Below are 24,882 nucleotides of genomic sequence, written 5' to 3'. Positions count from 1 at the left end.
TGTTTCTGACATGGTCTGGTTGTGTTTCTGACATGGTCTGGTTGTGTTTCTGACATGGTCTGGTTGTGATACATCATTGAATGTGTTGACCTGCTGTGATGTGTTGACCACCATCACTCTCCATCATCATCCATCATGTGTCTATGAAATAGATAGTACTGTACTACTGACTGCAGCATTCATCTCTGCTCATTGATGTAGCCATGTCACACAGACACATAGTACACATATTCATCTGCTACCTTTATTAACCTGAGTGTAGCTGTGAGGCCTGTACTAGCCTTGTTGACTAGACTTCCTCCTTGTCTGACACTGGGTATTGGACCGTACCGACGTCCATAGACCGGTCACTCTTCCACCTCAGTGTCTGTAGTTGACAGGGTAACTTCTCCATGGCCCACACGGTCATTTTAAGGGTGAAAGTTGAAATTATACAATGGTTGTAACGCCAGTGCGTGTTTATGCGCGTGCACGCGGAAAAAAACCGTGCACGCGAAAAAAAACGCGCGCTGCGCGGGCGAAAGAGGACCCCCCCGCCACACTGCTGTGCCCCACCCAAAAAATTTAGCACCAGCCGCCACTGCTACTACATAGTTAACAAACTAACACATTTGGCTATGCCATGTAACTCACTGTCGGTGTGTCGGCAATAAACATACAAACTTGTACATACACACAGCTTAGTAAACAATGCAGGGGGGTATTCCACGTACGTTGATTAGTATATCAGCGATTAAAATAAAAACCGCGTTCAGGCAACTCGTGAATGGGATTCAAGCCTCAGGTGATTCCTCGAACGAGGATCAGGCTTATGTCATCAGTGTTCACAGAAGACGAAAAATAAGATGTAAAATAGTGCAATACTGCCGCAATTAACAAGGCGAGGGAAATGGTTTGGCAAGAAATTGCTGACCGATTAAATGCGTAGGTCATACTAGCCCCAGTTATTGTTAAATGTTCATATTTTAATGAATGAATATTTACTACTGTGGTGATATCAGTAGCAGGCTACATATAGTCATATTGTCACGATGACATAGTGGTTTTGACCGCTGCCATAGTATTAAATCATCATTTTAAGATGATGGTTCAAATCCCTCTTCAGACACACTTTTTACTGCATTTCGTTGTCTGAATCTAATCTAAAATCTCATCTAAAAAAGTATGTAGGCTATAAAATGATGGTGTAGAGTAGACTCAGAGGATGTGTCAGAGTTGACTGAAGATGGTGCCGTTGCTGATGACAGCGAGGACACACAAGTAAAACAGCTCCAGATTAACCAGTTTCTGATCAGCCAGATGGAGAATCCACAGACCATGCCAAAGTACCAGAGGAACTAGCAGAAGCCTCAGATCTGTATGACTCCCACCATAACCGGGAGAAATGCAAGTGAATTACTCCAGATCATAGCTCAGCGCTTGGAGGCAGAGAAGACAACCTTGGTAGATGACCGGACAGCAGCACTCTGGCCACAGTACATGGAGATGATTGACCTAGTCAGTGCATTCATCAGATTGGAGAAAACTGGAAATTGGGATCAGCACCTTGATACCCTGACAGACATGATGCCATTCATTCCGGCTGCCTCCGGACATAGCTTGTATGTGAAATATACAATAATTCTATACCCGCACCTGCTAACTGTAACTTGAATACACAGCGAAAATGTGGGCCAAATACAATTCTCTTCGTCGTTGATTTGAATGTGAACGATTGATAGCTTTTCCAAATGTCTCTTAACTTTTTCAAGATCTTTGATGGTATTACAAACATGTATTTGATGACATCATTGGTTATTTATTGTTTAACAGATATTATTATTGACAAAATACTAGTGTTCCTTATTTATTTTACATAAATGAATATTCAGATCTTTTCCATACCTCCAGAAAATGCGCCAAATAGAAGACACACATCCCCAAGTTAACAAAAGATTTCTGGAAGATGGTCTGCAAGTTGTTCATACGTCAAATTAATACTAGGCTGGACTATCCCCCGACCTTGTAATAGAACAAGCCCTCATGCGAAGTATGAAACACAACGTTTGGTTCTAGTGGATGTGGGTTCTTTCCAACCCTGCAACATCTGTAATCAACAATGCAATGAAAGAAGTGACAGGGGTAAACTATGAAACTAGTGAACAGCACAAGGACCGTTCTGCATCAACACAGGAAAGAGACAACGCAGACACTAAATAAACAGACATAGGCAGACATCAAAATACTTGATGATACTTGATTGTTGGAGTCACAAAATCTGTTGCCGGGTATGAACACCTTCAACACCTAATCACTGGTGTGACAGCCCATAATACGGTGAATGTGGACCATTCAAAAGAGGTTGGTAGAAGGGTCTTAAATCTCACAACATAGCTATCTATCTCACGGCATTTGATAACAATGTCGAAGCGAGAGGCGTTTATAGCTTCGGTCTGCAAAGAGAATGTGGAGGACTTTCTACATTTTGAAAAACTCCACGTAACTTTGGAAAGATTACACCACGATTATGAACAGCCTTCATTTAAAGGACATGGTAGGGAAAAAGGTGACAGAATATACCTTCAAGAGGAAAGCACATGCAGTCACCATGGATTACAAATCCACAGTCAAACTGAACAAATTATCTGAAGCCTTCCAAGTATGAACAAATCCACAGTCAAACTGAACAAATTATCTGAAGCCTTCCAAGTATGAACTCTGAGCCCCCCAAAGAAGAGGTCAAGCTGGTGCCCACTGCGGGGAAGAAGCAGAACAAGAAGAAGGTGGAGGAGGTGGCAGAGGAGGAGGAGGAAGAGTATGTGGTGGAGAAGGTTCTAGACCGCATGGTGGTCAAGGATCGGGTGGAGTTCCTGCTCAAGTGGAAAGGCTTCTCAGACGATGACAACACGTGGGAGCCGCAGGGCAACCTGGACTGGCCGGACCTCATCGCCGAGTACATGCAGAACCACAAGCCCACAGAGAGCGACAACAAGAAAGAGACCGCGGGAGGGAAGAGGAAGACGACGGACCGACTAGAGCCCCCCAAAGAAGAGGTCAAGCTGGTGCCCACTGCGGGGAAGAAGCAGAACAAGAAGGTGGAGGAGGTGGCAGAGGAGGAGGAGGAAGAGTATGTGGTGGAGAAGTTTCTAGACCGCAGGATGGTCAAGGGTCGGGTGGAGTTCCTGCTCAAGTGGAAAGGCTTCTCAGACGATGACAACACGTGGGAGCCGCAGGGCAACCTGGACTGCCCAGATCTCATCGCCGAGTACATGCAGAACCACAAGCCCACCGAGAGCGACAACAAGAAAGAGACCGCGGGAGGGAAGAGGAAGACGGCGGACCCTGAGGAGGCGGGAGGAGAGGAGAGCCGGCCCAAGAAGAGGAAAGACGAGGCAGAGAAACCGCGGGGCTTCGCCAGAGGCCTTAATCCGGAACGCATCATAGGAGCCACAGACTCATGTTCCTCATGAAATGGAAGAACTCTGATGAGATGGACCTGGTCCCGGCCAAGGAGGCCAAAATCAAGTGTCCCAAGGTGCTCATCTACTTCTACCAGGAACGTCTGACGTGGCACTAAAGTGGAAGGAGGGGAGTGGGTCGTCCGCGGGGGGGCGGAGGAGGGGTTGGGGGGAGGGGTGTGGCTTCTTTCATTACTACTCTTTCACGCTACACAGTATTCATATGACGTTTATTGGTTCTTACTAAAGTGTTACATTGACTCATGTCTCTCGGTTTATGGCGTCACGGTTTTCCAGGGGTTACTTTTAATTGTTTGATGTTTTTGGACAATAAATCTTTTTTTTTTGTTAAAAAAATAAATATATATATATATATATATCTTTATTTGCGTTCACATTTTACAATACACCTGGATGGCAGCAGTGTTCTTCTCTTTTCAACTCTAATAAACATGTTCATGGAACCCCAGTGGAGGGTATCAAACGTAACTGGCCTGCTCTGGTGATGGAGCTAAATGAAGAGGCTGTGGGAGGAAATGCCCAAGCCCAAGGCCTCCTAGGTCAAATCCAGCCGTATAGCTTTATCGCCTGGACTCACGCACTGGCTGATGTGCTACCGGTGATGACCAAATTGAACTTGGTTTTCCAGAAAGACGACGTAAATCTGGCCATGATCCGACCAATGGTTCACGCATCCGTAGCGGCACTAACACAGCTACGAGATGCCCCAGGCCCAGAAGAAGTTAAGTTCCAGGCAGACTGCCAAGACGGCCTGTACAATGATGTCAGAGTGACACATGTAGGTGACCGGTCCGTTCAGGCGTTTAAAAATGCCCGAGCACGCTACATCCAGCATCTAGTAGATGCACTACACGAGTGATTCCCCGAAGATTCCCTAGATGTACTGAACAGCTTCGACATCCTTCTGAACCCCTCCCAATACCCACAGACGCAGGATGGTAAGTAGAAGCTAGGCCTATTTAATTAAGTTGGTTGCAAAATGCATAGTATAATTCTTTAAATAGGCCTATCCTTTTTGAATAACCTAAAATGCTTGTCTAAATTGCGAAATGTAGACTATGGCCGCCGCCCATCATAGGCTAATAATAATTATCATCATCATAATAACAATAATAATTATTAGGCTATAATAACAACAATGATGAAAACAACAGGATAACATTTAAACCTTCCTACTTTTCAGTTAATCTGGCTGTTGATGTCATTTTGTCATAAAAAAAAAACAGGCCATCACTGATTCATTATCACTCATTCCGTCCACTCAGCGCTTGAAGAATATGCCGAACCGGCCATCCAGACCATCATTGGTCATTTTGGCCAAGAAATTACCAGCGATGATGACTCAGCACCAGCCACAGCCCCGGTCATCGATGCCACAAACGTGCAACGAGATGCCATCGGTGTCATGACAGCGCTTCGTGGTTATGGGGGCTTGCGTTTCTCAACAGCCTGCGAAGTCCTCATCCGAGACTTCAGCGAAATTTACCCAGAGTGGGCCACACTGGCCAACATAGCCTGCTTGATTCCCGTCTCCAGTGTGCCTGAACCCAATTAAAACTGCGCACCGAAGTCGCCTTGGGGAGGGCAAGGTCACACGGCTAATGCGCATTGCAAGTTGCGGAGAGACACTTTGCACCTTTGATTTCAAGTCCGCAGCTGCACGCTTCAATGCTTTCAAAAAGCGACGTAATAAGTAGCTGAATGATATGAGCAGCCATTGTTATTTTTTTGTTTATTTTCAGAGTTTTTACTCTAGGCTATTTTATTTAAGGCTATCCCCTATCTGAGAAAAGGCATAGGCGTATGCGCATTGCAAGTTCATTTAAATCCTATGTTAGAAAGGTTCCAATATTGAACGTGCCACTCTGCTGGCCCACGACTCACAAATGGACTCCGCTGAACGTTTGATGGAGCGCCTCTCTTCCATGAGACAACAGATCTCAGCCAGTCCCAAGACCAAGACCACCAACAGGGCAATCCAGACAGACTTGCTCGGCAGCACAACCAACCAATCAGACATGGCTTCCGTAACTCCCCCTCCTCCCCCTTCCACTTCCTGCTGCTACCCCAAACCCTCCTCCTCCCCCACCCCCACCCCTGCCAGGCACCACTTATGGTGCACCACTTATGGCACACTTTTGGTGCGCCACCCCTGGTGCACCCCCACCACCTCCTCCTTTACCTGGGATGCCACCTCCTCCTCCACCACCTCTACCAGGGATGGGGCAGGGAGGTCCACCTCCTCCCCCTCCCCTGCCTGGTATGGGCCCCCCACCTCCCCCTCCCCTGCCTGGTATGGGCCCCCCACCTCCCCCTCCCCTGCCTGGTATGGGTCCCCCTCCCCCACCACCCCCTCCCCCAGGTATTGGAGGAGGTATTATTGTGCCCCAGAACGTGCAGTTCTTGGGGGCATCCTACTACGCTCCTCTCCCCAAGGCCAGCCGCTGTCCCACACTGCGCATGAAGAAGCTCAACTGGCAGAAGCTGCCCTCCAGAGTGGTGTCTGAAAGCCAATCCATGTGGTCGTCAGTGCAGTCTGATTCCCTGGAACCTGACTACTCCAGCATTGAGGAGCTCTTCTGTCTGCCAGTGACTGACTCAAAGGCCAAAAGTACCAACACTACGGTCAAACGAGATATCCTTCATTGATGCCAAGAAAAATCTAAATTTGAACATATTCTTGAAGCAGTTCAGATGCTCACATAAAGACGTTGTAGCTATGATCCAAAATGGGGACCGTTCCAAGTTTGACGTCGAGGTGCTGAAACAGATGCAGACGTTACTGCCGGAGAAACATGAGATTGAGAACCTCAAGTCATACCAAGGGGAGATAGAGAAGCTGGCCGGTGTGGATCGGTTCTACCTCGAGCTCCTATCAGTTTCATGCTACACCATGAGGATCGAGTGCATGCTTCTCTGTGAGGAGACCGCTTCTGTGTTAAAGATGCTGCAACCCAAAGCTGAGCTGCTGGACGCAGCCTGTGAGAGTTTGATGGAGAGCACTCGCCTTCCAAGTTTCTGCAAGCTCATACTTGACATTGGAAACTTCCTCAACTATGGGAGTCACACAGGCAATGCAGATGGCTTCAAGATCAGCACCTTGCTGAAGCTCACAGAAACCAAAGCCAACAAGTCCCGTATCACATTGCTCCATCACATCCTGGAGGAGGCGGAGAAAACCCATGCTGACTTGCTGAACCTTCCGGATGATCTAGAGATCTGTGAAAAGGCTGCTGGAATAAATGTGGATTCTATTCAGGCGGAGTCGAGCTCACTGGTCAAACGGTTGAAGGGTTCTGAGAAAAAAGTGTCCTCTTCTTCTCAGGAGGATATCAAGCAGCAGTATCTCACTGCTATGAAGGGGAACCTGGAGGCCTGTGAGGAGCTGCAGGAGCTCTTTGCCTCCATCGAAAAGAAGAAGGAAGAGCTAGCAGAGTATCTGTGTGAGGACACGTCCCGCCTCTCACTAGAGGAGCTGTTCAACACCATCAAGACCTTCAGAGGACTCTTCCTTAAAGCAATCAAGGACAACCAGACCTGGAGAGAGCAGGCCATCAAGGCAGAGAAGAGGAAGAAACAGCAAGAGGAGGATGACGCCAAGAGACCGAGGGGGGAGAACGGAAAAATAATTCGTAAAGCCCCCCCAGTTCAGGAGGAGGGCTGCATCAAAGACCACCTGTTGGCTGACATCAAGAAGGGCTATGCACTAAGGAAGAACACCAGGGCCCAGGCAGACAGGGGCAGCCTGCCCTCTAATGACAAGAAAAGGGATAGCACCCAGCCTGAACATGCCAAGCTTGAGCGATCATCAGCCGTAGATACCCAAGATGGCATAGAAGTGGACAAGGTGGCATCAACCATTCAGCAAGGATCGCAGGACAGACTGCCACACACAGGGGAGTCCACATCAGGCCTTCCAACAGGACTCAAACTGGATTCATCAGAGACCATCGCCCCCCTCAATCCTGGATTGGATCCCCTGCTCAAGGAGGGATCTTCAGAGAGAGATGAGGGCATGGCTACTGAATCCGGGGTTGAGGTTAAGGATGTGAACCGTAACGAATTATCCTCTACTGGGGATGCTACTAGGGAAGGAAACACAGAAACAAAGGTGATGGATCAGAGAGGGGCTGATGGAACGGTGGTGGATGGGTGTCCAGTGTCAGCACCTACCTTGGCCACAGTTGACGGAGACATAAAGTCCAAAGAAAAGACGCAGCAAAGGAGTAGGGGTAGATTTCAACCATTATGGCTTGCGGCTCTGTTCGAAGGCCTTGGCTTCCAATCGAGTCACACTCGAAAATGAGCCATAGGGGTAGAAAAAGGAATCGGGATTGGCCCTTAATGTATTCCTCTCTACCGGTGCCATACTCTCACACATCCACCAGGGGGACCAAACACTTTTGAGATTGCCAGTCTCAAACCCTTCCAACCTCAAAGCCAGTGCTAATGCTTTTAGTACTTCTTCCTGCCAATTACAATAAATAAACATCAACAAATCTTTGGAAAAAATAAAAATAAATAAAAGAAAGGTTCCAATATTCTAAGTTCATGATTATTATATTTGGTTAGCATTTCCACCTTAAGAGCTAAGCTGTGCGTAATATCACCTGCCACCTTAAGTGCGCAGTGCATTCAGGACCGCATTGATTCAGATCGGAGAAGAAGTTGAAAGTACCACAAGTTTCTCATGTTACAACTCCAGTCAGTTAGCCAGCGGTGTGACATCAACAGTAAGGCAACAGTAACACTACTGTTATTTTATGAAACTCCATTGTCAGATGTTGTTGTAATTGTTATTTCATTTTTATGAATCTGTAATTATGAGTCAACGACGGGTTTTGCAAGAACCACACATACACCCATTGTAGTGTTTGCAATCATCCTACCCATGCCTGAACTGTACCCTGCCTGAACCCACTAAAGAAACCTGAACACAAAGTCAATCTCCTGTCATGTGTGTCCTGATCGACGCCCCGGGGGCGAATGGAGCATACTCTCATTGAACTATTCACCTTATACAGTCCTTTCCCATAACCTCACTAACAGCCTATTTATTTTCAAAGTTTTATTCTATTTTATTTTATCTGATAAAAGGCATATGAACGGAAATTAGGCTAGCCTATGTGTCACGCCAGAAGCCTACATGTAACCTCTTGCACTTTTCAATAAAATGTTATAAATCTAGACATTGTGGTATTTCTTTATATACGTATCCCAGCCTGCCTATCAATTGTTTCTCAATAAACAGTTATGTTCTCCTCATTGTCTTACTCCCGAGTCCGATTAAGTATGATTTGACAGGCAGCTAAACTAAATGCCTTCCCAACCAGCGAGACCTGGTTATAGAAATGACGTTGTTTTATTGATAAAAAAGGGTAAAACTGGAAAGAGAAAATAGAAAACTCACATTAATCCCAAACAATTTAACAGACTTCAGTTAACGTAATGTGGAGTCCGTTCATTGATCGATGCAGTCTGTTCAGTTCCCAGTGTGGCGCGCGTTCAGCGCTGGACATATGGCATAGCGCGCATGCAAATCATGAAAGCCTATATTATTATATTTATTATATAGCTCGCATCTAATCGTATCGGATGAGAAATAGACATTAAACGGCATATATAGGCTACACAACAGTAATCACCGCGACAAACAGCTATATTATATTTTAATATGATGACCGGAATATCTCACGTTTGTCCGGTAAATTGAAATCTTCCCGGACACGTTGACCGACACCAATTTTTTCTAACGGAAACCCTGACACACACACAATAACTTGTGTACGTTCGTACACAACAAACAAAACCACACTAACAAAAAACAAACAAACAAGCTTCTAACAAAGCTAGATAGCTAACAAGCCAACACCTGTGTGGCTAGCCTAGTAAACACTGACACAGCTTAGCATGTAACTCAGTACACTAGTTAACAAACTAACACGTTTGGCTATGGAATGTGATTACATAGTTAACAAACTAACATGTTTGGCTATGGAATGTAACCTACTACATAGTTAACAAACTAACACATTTGGCTATGCCATGTAACTCACTGTCGGTGTGTCTGCAATAAACATACAAACTTGTACATACACACAGCTTAGTAAACAATGCAGGGGGGTATTCCACGTACGTTGATTAGTATATCAGCGATTAAAATAAAAGCCGCGTTCAGGCAACTCGTGAATGGGATTCAAGCCTCAGGTGATTCCTCGAACGAGGATCAGGCTTATGTCATCAGTGTTCACAGAAGACGAAAAATAAGATGTAAAATAGTGCAATACTGCCGCAATTAACAAGGCGAGGGAAATGGTTTGGCAAGAAATTGCTGACCGATTAAATGCGTAGGTCATACTAGCCCCAGTTATTGTTAAATGTTCATATTTTAATGAATGAATATTTACTACTGTGGTGATATCAGTAGCAGGCTACATATAGTCATATTGTCACGATGACATAGTGGTTTTGACCGCTGCCATAGTATTAAATCATAATTTTAAGACGATGGTTCAAATCCCTCTTCAGACACACTTTTTACTGCATTTCGTTGTCTGAATCTAATCTAAAATCTCATCTAAAAAAGTATGTAGGCTATAAAATGATGGTGTAGAGTAGACTCAGAGGATGTGTCAGAGTTGACTGAAGATGGTGCCGTTGCTGATGACAGCGAGGACACACAAGTAAAACAGCTCCAGATTAACCAGTTTCTGATCAGCCAGATGGAGAATCCACAGACCATGCCAAAGTACCAGAGGAACTAGCAGAAGCCTCAGATCTGTATGACAGTGTTATGGCTGCCACCATAACCGGGACAAAGCAAGTGAATTACTCCAGATCATAGCTCAGCGCTTGGAGGCAGAGAAGACAACCTTGGTAGATGACCGGACAGCAGCACTCTGGCCACAGTATATGGAGATGATTGACCTAGTCCGTGCATTCATCAGATTGGAGAAAACTGGAAATTGGGATCAGCACCTTGATACCCTGACAGACATGATGCCATTCATTCCGGCTGCCTCCGGACATAGCTTGTATGTGAAATATACAATAATCCTATAATTCTATACCCGCACCTGCTAACTGTAACTTGAATACACAGCGAAAATGTGGGCCAAATACAATTCTCTTCGTCGTTGATTTGAATGTGAACGATTGATAGCTTTTCCAAATGTCTCTTAACTTTTTCTAGATCTTTGATGGTATTACAAACATGTATTTGATGACATCATTGGTTATTTATTGTTTAACAGATATTATTATTGACAAAATACTAGTGTTCCTTCTTTATTTTACATAAATGAATATTCAGATCTTTTCCATACCTCCAGAAAATGCGCCAAATAGAAGACACACATCCCCAAGTTAACAAAAGATTTCTGGAAGATGGTCTGCAAGTTGTTCATACGTCAAATTAATACTAGGCTGGACTATCCCCCGACCTTGTAATAGAACAAGCCCTCATGCGAAGTATGAAACACAACGTTTGGTTCTAGTGGATGTGGGTTCTTTCCAACCCTGCAACATCTGAAATCAACAATGCAATGAAAGAAGTGACATGGGTAAACTATGAAACTAGTGAACAGCACAAGGACCGTTCTGCATCAACACAGGAAAGAGACAACGCAGACACTAAATAAACAGACATAGGCAGACATCAAAATACTTGATGATACTTGATTGTTGGAGTCACAAAATCTGTTGCCGGGTATGAACACCTTCAACACCTAATCACTGGTGTGACAGCCCATAATACGGTGAATGTGGACCATTCAAAAGAGGTTGGTAGAAGGGTCTTAAATCTCACAACATAGCTATCTATCTCACGGCATTTGATAACAATGTCGAAGCGAGAGGCGTTTATAGCTTCGGTCTGCAAAGAGAATGTGGAGGACTTTCTACATTTTGAAAAACTCCACGTAAGTTCTAACTTTGGAAAGATTACACCACGATTATGAACAGCCTTCATTTAAAGGACATGGTAGGGAAAAAGGTGACAGAATATACCTTCAAGAGGAAAGCACATGCAGTCACCATGGATTACAAATCCACAGTCAAACTGAACAAATTATCTGAAGCCTTCAAGTATGAACTCTGTGGGTATCCACCTGCGCTCTGCTCAAAAACAGTGTTTCTCCCAGTGAACAAACCCCAAATTGCAAAAGCAATATGGAACGCAGTCCCTCATGATGGTGCCAGAAAGAGACAACCCATACTTTTCTTTACTTTTCTTTATTTGTATAGCACTTATTAAGACAGCAGTCACAAAGTGCTTCACAGTACATTTGGTAGAATATTGCATAACACAGCAAATAAAAAGCCAGCGTAATTCATACGCTGAATTACCATCATTGTCAAAAGTAAACAAGCATTTCACACAAGCAATAAAACAAATGATAAAATGAACGAATGATAAAATCAATGCAAATATCAGAAGTAAAAAGAGAAAACAACGTATAAAAATGCCATCCTATATAAGTGGGTTTTTAAACGTTTTTTAAAAAGTGGTACAGACCCAGCTAACCTGACAGTGAGGGGGAGGCGATTCCATAATGTTGGAGCTCCAACAGTAAAAGCACGGCCACCCTTTGTTTTGAGCCAGGTGTGTTTTAAGGAGGGATTTAAAAATCTCCAGGGTCTGAGCGGCCCGTACGTGGAGGGGGATGCTGTTCCAAAGTTTAGGTGCAGCAGCCGCAAAGCCTCATGGTCATGGGTAAAGGTGAGCCCATGTGGCTGTGGCGTCGTGTTGAAGACAGGCTGAAAGCGATGCAAATGACTCCACCCTGCCCCCACTGTGATAGATGACACCAGTCCAGTATGGAGGGTTACCTGCTGGTTGCCACCTCCAAAGTGAGTTTCTTTAATCTCTCTGCTATATTTACAAGAATAGTTCTCACTATAGTCTACGTGAATAACTACGTCATTCTGGGTCAGGGTTTCTCTCAAACTCCTCGGTCTTTCAAACTGGTGCTTGATATTGTAAATGTGCCTGGAGAAGTTTGAGAGGTGTTCCTGTGTGAGCTCCACCAACTTCTCAATGGAGGTATTCATCAGAGCAACGCATCCGGGTACTTTCCCCTCCCGTAATGTCCACGCCCCTTTTTGGGTGATAGAAGAGTAGAAGTTTGACTGGCGGTCAATGGGAATTTCTGTTCTTTGCTACTTTAATCCGATAAAATAAGAAAACCGTAGTGCTTTTTAGATATTAGGAGCACAAATCCGATGGCCAGTTAGGCAAACTATTATATAGTGTCATTGCAGATCAATGATCGACGTCGTTATATAGAGAAAATGAATGAAATAGGGGTTGATTCATCAGAGCAGTCATACGTCATCTCCCTGTCATCAGGCATTTGTAGTTCTTCAGTTGATTTGCCGTGTAAATCCCCAGATGAGTGTTACATTAGTTTTCTTAAGATAGGATAATAAATAAATCTGTTCAATGGGGATTTGCCAAAGTAGCCTACTGTTAATCAGTATTTATCCTGTATGGTGTATATGAAGATGTTATGACGTTTTATCATGAAAATAATGAACAGCAAGCTAGATCCAAAACTAGGGCCGGTGGAGGAGGGCAATTGTCACATTGGACAGACTACCAAAACAGAAAAATAAAGTATCTTAACGACAGCAAAAGTGATGGATGTCAGAAATACATTACCTGGAGATTCAATAAGGTACTTTTATATGACAGGATATTGGTTAGGGTTATATGACACCTGTAGCGAGATAGATAGATAGAGCCAAAAGTAAAAAGTCGCTAATAAAAAAAGTCGCTAGTAATTGTATGACGCGCCAAACAATCCTGCTGAGATGAAAAGTACTTTTAAGAGCATTTATTGAATAGAACAATCAAACTTGGCGACGTACAAAAATAATCCATAAGCGATCAAAACCAGAAAAATAACAAACTATGCGTATAGAATATGCGTATAATGCGGTCAACAAAAATACATCGTTCCCCTCTCTCTCCACTACCGCCATGCAAGGTGCGCAGGTGATTAAATTACCTTGCAATATCACCCCCCATAACCATATGACTTCTCAATACGGTGATCTAGGCAATAAACAAACAATCAAAGTAAACTCACAATAAACCCATTAGCCTGTTATACTAAATACCCCCTAAATCAGGGGTATTCAATTACAAATTCAGTTGGGCCAGATTTGAAAACCAAGAAATTTTGCTGGGCCAGACATTTTCAGCGACCAGTAGCCTAGGCACCAGGTAATGACACATTTCAAACCAACACAAATGAATGTAGGCCTAATGAAATACAAGCAGTTTATTTATAGTTTTCCTTTTAAATTAGGTAACATCTGACACAGGCACGTCAAAAAGACTTGACTGAACACAATAAAAGAGCTGTAATTGAACAGAACCTAATAGCAATACTTTTTTCACTTTCTAGGTAAAACAACAACATTTTGGTCTCAACTGACCCATGCACATCTCAAAGTGCATAAAAAAGTGTACATATACAAATAAATAAAAAAGTCCTTTTGGAAAATAAACATTTTGGTCATAGCTGACCCAGGCACATCACAAAGTGCTTTTAACTGAATGAAAATAACCATCAATGCCTTGAGTGCACAATTAAACAAGTTACAGTTACAGTTAAACAATAACATTGAATCTAATCTAATCTAATCTTACCCCGCTGACTTTCTTAGTGTGAGAAGTGACATTTTTTATTCTGAACAAGAGCAGTGACATTTGGCTCATAAGATGTCAATGCAATCCGAAGGCATTGGTGAAGAGTACTGTTAGTCAGAGAACAACGAGAGCTGCTTTTTATTGTGTTCATGTGTGAAAAGCTTGCTTCACAGGTGTATGTTGATCCAAACATACTGAGCACATGGATTGCTACTTTCTTAATGTTAGGGAACTGGTGCACGTTGACATCACTCCAAAACTTCGCAGGTCCATTAGTGCGAAGCTCCTGTGCCATGGTTAAGGATGACTGCATGTCAACAAGTTCAAGTACGAATTTCCCCTCGTCGATGGAAGGCACCACTCCCTTTCCTCTGGTGGATAAGTCCCCTTCTATTGCAGCAGTGAACGGGTCTCTGGCAAAGCCCATCACCTCTGCGGGCAGAGCAAGCCCATCCAGTCGACCAGCAAAGTTCTCTTTCAACCTCGCAATGAAATCAGTCATCACATCTGTGATTTGTGCCGGGGATGAGACGCATTTGCGGAGCGTTGGAAAATGCAGCATTCTGCCGGTGCACAAGTCGACCGCGAAAAGGTCCAGTTTGATTTGAAACGCGCGCGTCTGTTCCACAAGATCAATCACAGTTTTGTCTCTGCCTTGTAGCCCCACATTTAGGTCATTCAGGTGTTTGAACATGTCGCTCAGAAAGCAGACATCAGCCATGAAGTTGTCGTCCAGTATGCGATTCAAGTGTGTTTCTGCCTTCGTTTGCTTGCTGCTGCGGAGGAAAGTTGTAATCTCCTCTCTGAGATCACAGAAACGCTCCAGTGCCTTGCCTTTGGACAGCCACCTGACGTCGTTGTGCAAAAGCAGGTCGTGGTGCTCAGCAGACATTTCTGACAGCAGCTTGCGGAATAAGCGATGTTGGAGGCTCGAAGTGGAGCGAATAAAATTAATTGTAGCCATCACGTTGTCCATTGTTGTTTTAAGCTCCCCGCTGAGTTTTGCGCACAACACCGTCTGATGCACAATGCAGTGTAAGGATGTTATCTGAGGTGCAACAGCGGACCAGCGTGCTGTCAAACCATTTACTCTCCCTGTCATGGATGGAGCCCCATCCGTCACAAGCATTCCCACACGCTTCATATCTAGACCATTGTCTTTGAAAAATTCTGAAATGTTCTTAAAGACTATCTCGCCAGTTGTGTGTCCTTCTAACGGCAGTAAACCGAGCAATTCCTCTCGGAAGCATTTGCCGTCAAAAAAACGGACATATATGCACAATTGTGCGATATCGGTTCTGTCTGTGGACTCGTCTACTGCTATAGACATAACATCAGCTTTCTTCAGTTCTTTTAACAGTGTTTCAAACACATCTGTAGCAAGAATTTCAACCCTGCGAATGTTTGAAGTGTCTGACAGGGGAACGTTTTTAATAGCAGATGACACACTCGTTTTAATTTTGCTGTCAATTATCACTTCATCTATGACGGCCAGCATACAGTCTTTCATGGTTTCAGAATCAGTGAATGGCCTTTTCTTCTTTGCTAAGATCCAGGAAACACGAAGGGATGCTGCTGTACCTCTCTCTTGGGCTGTGCATGTCCGTACCATCGTTGTACAGCTCCGATTGTAGGATGCAATCAAACTCTGCACTTTTGCAGCCCTCTCCTGAGATCCCTCTGGAAAGTTGGCCCGGAAAGTCGGGTGTTTCTCCATGTGGTGCCTCCGAATATTGTAATCTTTAAGTACCGCAACGCACTCATTGCATATTAAACACATCGGTTTGGCATTTGGACTTTGTGGTAAAATAAACGCGTATTTTTCAGTCCAGGCAGAGTTAAACCGACGGTTTTCATCGTCAATTTTGCGTTTCAGGGTGGAGAAAGTCGAAGACATTTTTGGAGTTGATATCGGACTTCTAGCTAGCCTGCCTACAGAACGCTCTAGCAACAGTCAACCCAATCAGGGCATTGTTTGTTAAAGTGTGTCTAGCAACGTTATATTAAACAATGCCCTGATTGGGTTGACTGTTCACACGCTCACACGTCACACCTTGCCACGCCCAATGCGTGACATTTGAGAGCCCTGGTGTTATATTCACGTTCTGTAGGCTACTATTGTATGGTAACGATCCTGTATGAGGCCCGTTAACAGCTCCACCAAGGGAGTTAACTATCTTGGTCTAATGGTTAGCGCGGTCGTCGGTTATGCGGGAGATCGGGGTTCGATTCCCGCATGGGGCGAGTTACACTACCAAGTCTCCGTTCGCTACAGTATGAACACTCGCGAAATACGTTTTTCTCTGCTTTTATGGCTGGGCCAATCGGGGGTCGCGTCTGGGCCGCATGCGGCCCGTGGGCCGCTAATTGAATAGGCCTGCCCTAAATCATATTCATACCTCCTACAACACCTCAGGCCTTTAGGTCGGGTGGTTCATCCACATGGATGGAGGCAGACTGAAAGGACACACATTCATTGCCTATTTCATAAATGTTCTCCATATAACGACGTCGATCATTGATCGGCAACGACACTATATAATTGTTTGCCTGACTGGCCATCGGATTTGGGCAGTCTGGGGATTTACACGGCAAATCAAATGACAGGGATTAAAGCAAAAAAAATAATCTCCTGACGGAAAAAGAAATTCAGGCCAAATCGGGGCCGGTGGCTTTCCGTGCGCAAAGCGCGCGTGCGATTTTCCGTTCTATGTTCTAATGCTTTGACTTTTCTTTCGAAAAATGTGAACACATTTCCGCGTTGTATAAAATCAATGACACATCGCTAGTCAACTAACACAGCTTGTTTTGTGAGCCTGCTAACAATGTAAAGTAGTGTTCTAGTTTACTAGGTAGCAGTCCAATCCATTTCGCTGCAGTATTTTGGCTTGACTAGCGAGTTTGTGTTGTGATTCTCAACAACATTGAAACGTAGTTTCACCCTTTTCCATAGTTTTGAATAATAAATGTGTGGACTGACGATGTAGCGCAGCCTAACTTATTCTAATAATTATTTAACATAGTTTTATTGTGATAATTATTCCCCCCTCCTCCCAGACTTACAAGGTCACATTATTATTGGATTGGTTGTTTGCGTGCTGGGTGAAGTTAGCTAAACATTTAACCTGCTAGCTAGCAAGAGACACATAATGTCACTCTCCAAAGGTCTAAAGAGGAAAGTTGACGGTGAAAACAGGGCATTTAAAGAGGAATGGACAGCGAACTATGCATTCATCCTACCTGGTTTCATCAATGCAAAGCCGTTGTGAGACTCACATTTTACGTGCTCACAATGAATGTTCCCTTCCACCTATACATGCGAGTCGTCCTTTCGTCAATGAATGCGATAAAGACGGACTAGAGGAATCGATTGATGCATAAAAACCTTGAGAACTGCCGGATTAAATTGACGTCCATAATAATAATAATACATTAGACTTATAGCGCTTTTCTAGACACTCAAAGACGTCCATATCACCAGATAGCCAACAAATAGTGACCGATGGGAGATGCCAGTTTTCTCATTAAGTGAGATTTAATAGCCTAATATTATTTTTTCTATTTTTAATGAATGGCTCATTGTAATTATTATCCCTAGTAATGTAGCGTGTTTGCTCTGTCGTTTCAGGAGCATATAGGCTAAGCGGATTCAGCTTTCTTTTTTTTTGCGCCGATTTTGTTGTCAATGTTTTTCATAAAATTAAACTGCATTTACTTTGTTACTGTTCACATGTGTGGTGCAGTCACATTCACATAGCCTATAAGTAAACATTAAGTTTGAATGATTTACTGAGCTGGCGTTACTTTTTTCAAACCACACACCGCATGTCGGCTATTTCAGCACCACGCATTGTCCACCTATTTATCACTATGAGGGGTTCAGCGTCAGTGCACCCCGCTCTGTTACTGTCGCATAGTTGTAGCCAATAAAGGCCTTTATGTAGGCTATATAGGCTATTATATATCATTTATATACCTAATACCAACATCAAAATAGATTGTATGCCTCTACAAATCATATTACACCAGGTAAAATCCGTCACAACTTGGAATAAATCCGTCACAACTTGGAATAAATTGACGGAAATCCGTCGTAGCGACGTAATCCCTGAAATTAAGAACTCCAAATCCCTGATGACAGGGAGATGACGTATGACTGCTCTGATGTCTGAGGCTTGTTTCGGATCCGCTTTTCCATGTTTCACGTCAGGGTGATGCCTCAATAAGTGGTTTCCGTAGATGTGTGGTGTTTCCACAAAATGTAACCTCCACTGCACACAGCTTGCATATGGCTTTGCTTTTGGCGACTGTAAAAAGTATTAATGTGTGTAGACTTCCTAACACTGTAGGGTATTGACTTCCTACACTGTATGAGGGTGTAGCAGGTTACTTTCTGCTGGGTTAGTATTCTGCGTTGTGTCTTTTTCACGAAGAAACACCGGTTGGATGAGCAGTGGATTTATTCCCTTTAACATAGACACATCAGAAACAGGTGTCACATCAGTTCTCTTCCACCATCCACATACTGTAAAAACTAAATACAATGATGAACACCAACATATTGTGACGTTAGAATTATATCTATCTCAATTTTTGTCAACATTTAGTTTTCTACATAATCTGATCCATTAGGTGTTTATTAATGCCTGTGTGGTGTTATCTTTAAAATGTTGACATTTTTCAGTTAGTAATTAATCAAATACAAAGGTTCCATTTCATAGAACATAATGGAATGTAAAAACTTTGGTGCTCAATATCTCTGAACTACCCTAAATGGAGATAGAACCTTCTCATTCTAAGCTCACGATATACTGTATCACGAGGCAACATCGCCATTACAACTGGCACAATGTACATTCTCAAGACCAGCGCGCGCCTCTCCCCTCACGTTCACACGATGGCTAGCTGCTAGCATACAACCTAGTAGCCAGTCTCACTCCTCAATCTTAATCAAAACAAAATATAAGAAGACAATTTCTTCTACACAGCTTAGCAAACACATAAACATCCACATTATATTCTGTGTGTGTCGCAAAAATATTCAACCGCAAAATCTCAAATAACTGACGATGGAGAGAGCAGAAAAAGACCGTGTTACCAGCTCACTGAGCTCAGAGTAAAACGCGTTCTGAAGTTGGACCATGCGTGTCACCGTAATAGCGCTCCCTAGTGAAACAAAAAAAGGTATGCAATGTAATTAACGGGGTAGGAACCAATCATCTCAATCTCATTTTGGGGAAATTCACAACACAAATAAAATAGCATAATAGACAATATTGACTTGGCTACAAGGGCATAGGCTACTGTATGCTAATGTATCTCGCTGTAACCTTCTGTACTCTTCCTGTAGTTCTGGGTCGGTGTACATTTTGGCTCTGAATTTTGTCAGCCTAGCCTTTGCTAAAGCTCTCTTTTTTTTCCACCTGCTGACTGTCTGCAATGAAACAGGACATAAAGCAAAAAATATAAACAGTTAGTACATGTTTACTCATTATACATAATTAGACAATAATGAAGTAGCCTATATAAATGTCATCTGTCAACTGTATCATAACACCGCTGATTGATTGATTTTCAACTGCATGAAATACCATAATGTCTATGGTTCACAGAGTCGGTCAGGAAGTCCAACAGCCAATAGCACAGCGAGGTGTTCACTCCCAGCCCATCCAGGTTTTGTACAAGCTGCTGGGGGATGATTGTGTTAAAAGCTGAGCTAAAGGTCCCCCGACCTTGTAATAGAACAAGCCCTCATGCGAAGTATGAAATGTTTGAAACACAACGTTTGGTTCTAGTGGATGTGGGTTCTTTCCAACCCTGCAACATCTGAAATCAACAATGCAATGAAAGAAGTGACATGGGTAAACTATGAAACTAGTGAACAGCACAAGGACCGTTCTGCATCAACACAGGAAAGAGACAACGCAGACACTAAATAAACAGACATAGGCAGACATCAAAATACTTGATGATACTTGATTGTTGGAGTCACAAAATCTGTTGCCGGGTATGAACACCTTCAACACCTAATCACTGGTGTGACAGCCCATAATACGGTGAATGTGGACCATTCAAAAGAGGTTGGTAGAAGGGTCTTAAATCTCACAACATAGCTATCTATCTCACGGCATTTGATAACAATGTCGAAGCGAGAGGCGTTTATAGCTTCGGTCTGCAAAGAGAATGTGGAGGACTTTCTACATTTTGAAAAACTCCACGTAAGTTCTAACTTTGGAAAGATTACACCACGATTATGAACAGCCTTCATTTAAAGGACATGGTAGGGAAAAGGGTGACAGAATATACCTTCAAGAGGAAAGCACATGCAGTCACCATGGATTACAAATCCACAGTCAAACTGAACAAATTATCTGAAGCCTTCAAGTATGAACTCTGTGGGTATCCACCTGCGCTCTGCTCAAAAACAGTGTTTCTCCCAGTGAACAAACCCCAAATTGCAAAAGCAATATGGAACGCAGTCCCTCATGATGGTGCCAGAAAGAGACATCCTGTACTTTTCTTTATTTGTATAGCACTTATTAAGACAGCAGTCACAAAGTGCTTCACAGTACATTTGGTAGAATATTGCATAACACAGCAAATAAACAGCCAGCGTAATTCATAAAAAAGTAAACAAGCATTTCACACAAGCAATAAAACAAATGATAAAATGAACGAATGATAAAATCAATGCAAATATCAGAAGTAAAAAGAGAAAACAACGTATAAAAATGCCATCCTATATAAGTGGGTTTTTAAACGTTTTTTACGTTTTTACGGTTTTTAAACGTTTTTTAAAAAGTGGTACAGACCCAGCTAACCTGACAGTGAGGGGGAGGCGATTCCATAATGTTGGAGCTCCAACAGTAAAAGCACGGCCACCCTTTGTTTTGAGCCAGGTGTGTTTTAAGGAGGGATTTAAAAATCTCCAGGGTCTGAGCGGCCCGTACGTGGAGGGGGAGGCTGTTCCAAAGTTTAGGTGCAGCAGCCGCAAAGCCTCATGGTCATGGGTAAAGGTGAGCCCATGTGGCTGTGGCGTCGTGTTGAAGACAGGCTGAAAGCGATGCAAATGACTCCACCCTGCCCCCACTGTGATAGATGACTCCAGTCCAGTATGGAGGGTTACCTGCTGGTTGCCACCTTCAAAGTGAGTTTCTTTAATCTCTCTGCTATATTTACAAGAATAGTTCTCACTATAGTCTACGTGAATAACTATGTCATTCTGGGTCAGGGTTTCTCTCAAACTCCTCAGTCTTTCAAACTGGTGCTTGATATTATAAATGTGCCTGGAGAAGTTTGAGAGGTGTTCCTGTGTGAGCTCCACCAACTTCTCAATGGAGGTATTCATCAGAGCAACGCATCCGGGTGCTTTCCCCTCCCGTAATGTCCACGCCCCTTTTTGGGTGATAGAAGAGTAGAAGTTTGACTGGCGGTCAATGGGAATTTCTGGTCTTTGCTACTTTAATCCGATAAAATAAGAAAACCGTAGTGCTTTTTAGATATTAGGAGCACAAATCCGATGGCCAGTTAGGCAAACTATTATATAGTGTCATTGCCGATCAATGATCGACGTCGTTATATAGAGAAAATGAATGAAATAGGGGTTGATTCATCAGAGCAGTCATACGTCATCTCCCTGTCATCAGGCATTTGTAGTTCTTCAGTTGATTTGCTGTGTAAATCCCCAGATGAGTGTTACATTAGTTTTCTTAAGATAGGATAATAAATAAATCTGTTCAATGGGCATTTGCCAAAGTAGCCTACTGTTAATCAGTATGTATCCTGTATGGTGTATATGAAGATGTTATGACGTGAAAATAATGAACAGCAAGCTAGATCCAAAACTAGGGCCGGTGGAGGAAGGCAATTGTCACATTGGACAGACTACCAAAACAGAAAAATAAAGTATCTTAACGACAGCAAAAGTGATGGATGTCAGAAATACATTACCTGGAGATTCAATAAGGTACTTTTATATGACAGGATATTGGTTAGGGTTATATGACACCTGTAGCGAGATAGATAGATAGAGCCAAAAGTAAAAAGTCGCTGAGAGACGCAACCAGGGTCTGGGCTGGTAATTGTATGATGCGCCAAACAATCCGCTGAGATGAAAAGTACGTTTTAGAGCATTTATTGAATAGAACAATCAAACTTGGCGACGTACAAAAATAATCCATAAGCGATCAAAACCAGAAAAATAACAAACAATGCGTATAGAATATAGAATAGAATACAGTTGCCTATACAATGAAATTGTAGTGGTTCTTCTGAAGGTGCAAAAACAGAAAAACATATTCACATATTCACAAACCTATACACATAACATATCACAAATATTACACACTAGAAAAATTCAAAAGCGAAAATGCTATAAAACAAGCTAAGAGACAATGAGGTCCGTGGTGTCAAGTGCAAATAAAGACAACAATATTAAGAAAATAAAAACAACTATAAAAGCAAGCTAAAAGACATGAGGTCAGTGTCTCATCATATGACTTCTCAATACGGTGATCAAGGCAATAAACAAACAAGTAAACTCACAATAAACCCACTAAATTTATACTAAATACCCCCTAAATCATATTCATGCCTCCGACAACACCTCAGGTCTTTGGGTGGTTCATCCACATGGATGGAGGCAGACTGAAAGTCTGTAATCCTACTTTGATTGTTTGTTTATTGCCTTGATCACCGTATTGAGAAGTCATATGGTTATGGGGGGTGATATTGCAAGGTAATTTAAGCACCTGCGCACCTTGCATTGCGGTAGTGGAGAGAGAGGGGAGCAATGTATTTTTGTTGACCGCTGTTAGAGCAAATTATCAATAAAGGCAGCCTGTTTCATTTCAAGATGTATAAGAAATGATATTTAATATTTTCCTCTATAGAAGGAGGAAGTTTACAGGTTCGTCAGACGCATCTGAAGATTCAAAGTTCCTCGTAAAGTCAAGATCATTCATTACATCTCAGTATTTATGCACTCAGGTACCCTCAGGTAAGAGGTCCGCCCTCGGGTGAGGTCTAGACCAATCATGAGCAATGGGTGTGGATTTGTACATCGAGGAAGATGATGGGGGATGAAGGTTAAGGGGGAATCGGCCCCCACTTTCTCCTAAAGACACAAAGGTGAAAAAGGAACACAATGGCTACAACTGGTTTAGTCTGGTCTTAGAGTACTGGGTCTGGGGAAACACAAAAGTCCAAAACTGCTCTAGATGGCTTAGTCCATCTAGGTAGAAAAGAGAGCAATCAGGTCTTTGTAATCATTTAATTATGTCTGTTGTCTAGCCAATGTCAAGCTTCAAGTAGAGAAACTGGTTTCATTTTGTGTTTACAACAGGAAATCAGTTTCTATAGCTTTCTCTAGATATTCAATTTTCTGTTGTGAAGTTTGAATCTTAAATAGAGAAAAATGTCTTATTACATATAATAGTTTTCTCTCACACCGCATTATACGCATATGACACAGATGAACCACTGATGAACCAGATGAGACACTGACCTCATGTCTTTTAGCTTGCTTTTATAGTTGTTTTTATTTTCTTAATATTGTTGTGAATATGTGAATATGTTTTTCTGTTTTTGCACCTTCAGAAGAACCACATTTTCAATGTATAGGCAACTGTACAAGGACAATAAAGTCTATTCTTTCAACCCTTCCAACTTCCTGAATGAGCAGGGAGAGTTTGAGAAGCCTGAGGCCTTCCTGCCCTTCTCTGCAGGTATATAGCGCAAAACAAAGTACATCGCTATAGATAAATGTTGATGATGGATGGAAATAAATGGCTGATTGAGCTTTTTTCTTGTTATTGTTGTTAATGTTTCAGGGCCTCGTATGTGTCTTGGGGAAGGACTAGCTCGTATGGAGCTTTTCCTGATTATGGTGACGCTTCTGCGACGCTTCCAGTTTGTCTGGCCTGAGGACGCAGGGGAACCTGACTACACTCCTGTGTTTGGAGTTCTCTGTCCCCCAAGCCCTATAGACTAGGTGTAAGGCTGAGAGGGAACCAGTGAGGGGGAAGAGGTCAGGTATAGTCTGATATTATCGATGTGGTATAGTTAAACCCTGTATGTTGTTGTTGTACGTAAATCTATTGTACTTGCTATTGTGTTTTACACAAATAATTGTTGCTGTCAGTTTTGCTTTGTATAACCTTGATTAAGATTGATGGAACACTTGGCGCACTGTGTGACAAAATGTCGGTTCAAGTAAATATGTCTCCCTCCTTCGTCTCCTTCCTTACATGCGTTACCATTGAAGAGCATACGTTGTTAAAATGTTATTGGACTGGTATGTAATATTTTTGTAAAATAAATAGTTAGCAAACATTAGTTTAACATAAGTTATGTGGAATGTTTGGCTTGCTGAATTCTTAATAAAAGTATTTATAAATGATTGTTCTGCAGTTGTTCCTCGTCTCTAAAGCATCTTTCACACAGGTCACAACCAATGAATCGAGACTAGCAACCTGTCTTGTACAGTTGCAATCAAAATTATTCAACCCCCAATTGCACATTAGGTTTATTGGCAAACTATTTCTCAGCTGTTTGCAATAAACAAATTACACAATAACTGTAGTTCAATGAAACTAATATTACACGTTTAAAAAAAAATCCAAATTCAACACAAAATTCTACTTGAGTAGGCTACAGCTCAAGCAGGAGTTGAAAATGTGAGAAAGATGCGGTGCCAACAACAGATTAACATTGCTATTAAAATCGATGTTCTCGGACCTAGCAAAAGTGAACCCTCGCATATGGAGT

General features: G+C 42.8%; 2 pseudogenes across 2 annotated transcripts; both read left to right on the top strand.

Annotated features, from left to right (window-relative positions):
- The first annotated feature begins 2,690 nt into the window (after nucleotides 1–2,690).
- LOC308171263 (chromobox protein homolog 1-like) lies at nucleotides 2,691–3,556 on the top strand (annotated as a pseudogene). The gene has a single exon. The product of its transcript is annotated as a chromobox protein homolog 1-like (transcript).
- A 2,029-nt stretch (nucleotides 3,557–5,585) lies between these two features.
- Nucleotides 5,586–23,848, top strand: LOC308171262 (inverted formin-2-like; annotated as a pseudogene). Its single transcript has 2 exons — nucleotides 5,586–7,188; nucleotides 23,798–23,848. The product of its transcript is annotated as an inverted formin-2-like (transcript).
- Nucleotides 23,849–24,882: the final 1,034 nt, after the last annotated feature.

Source organism: Nansenia antarctica, assembly GCF_963989245.1.
Source record: "Nansenia antarctica genome assembly, chromosome: 15".
Classification (NCBI taxonomy): domain Eukaryota; kingdom Metazoa; phylum Chordata; class Actinopteri; order Argentiniformes; family Microstomatidae; genus Nansenia; species Nansenia antarctica.
This window is presented reverse-complemented; position numbering and strand designations above follow the sequence as displayed.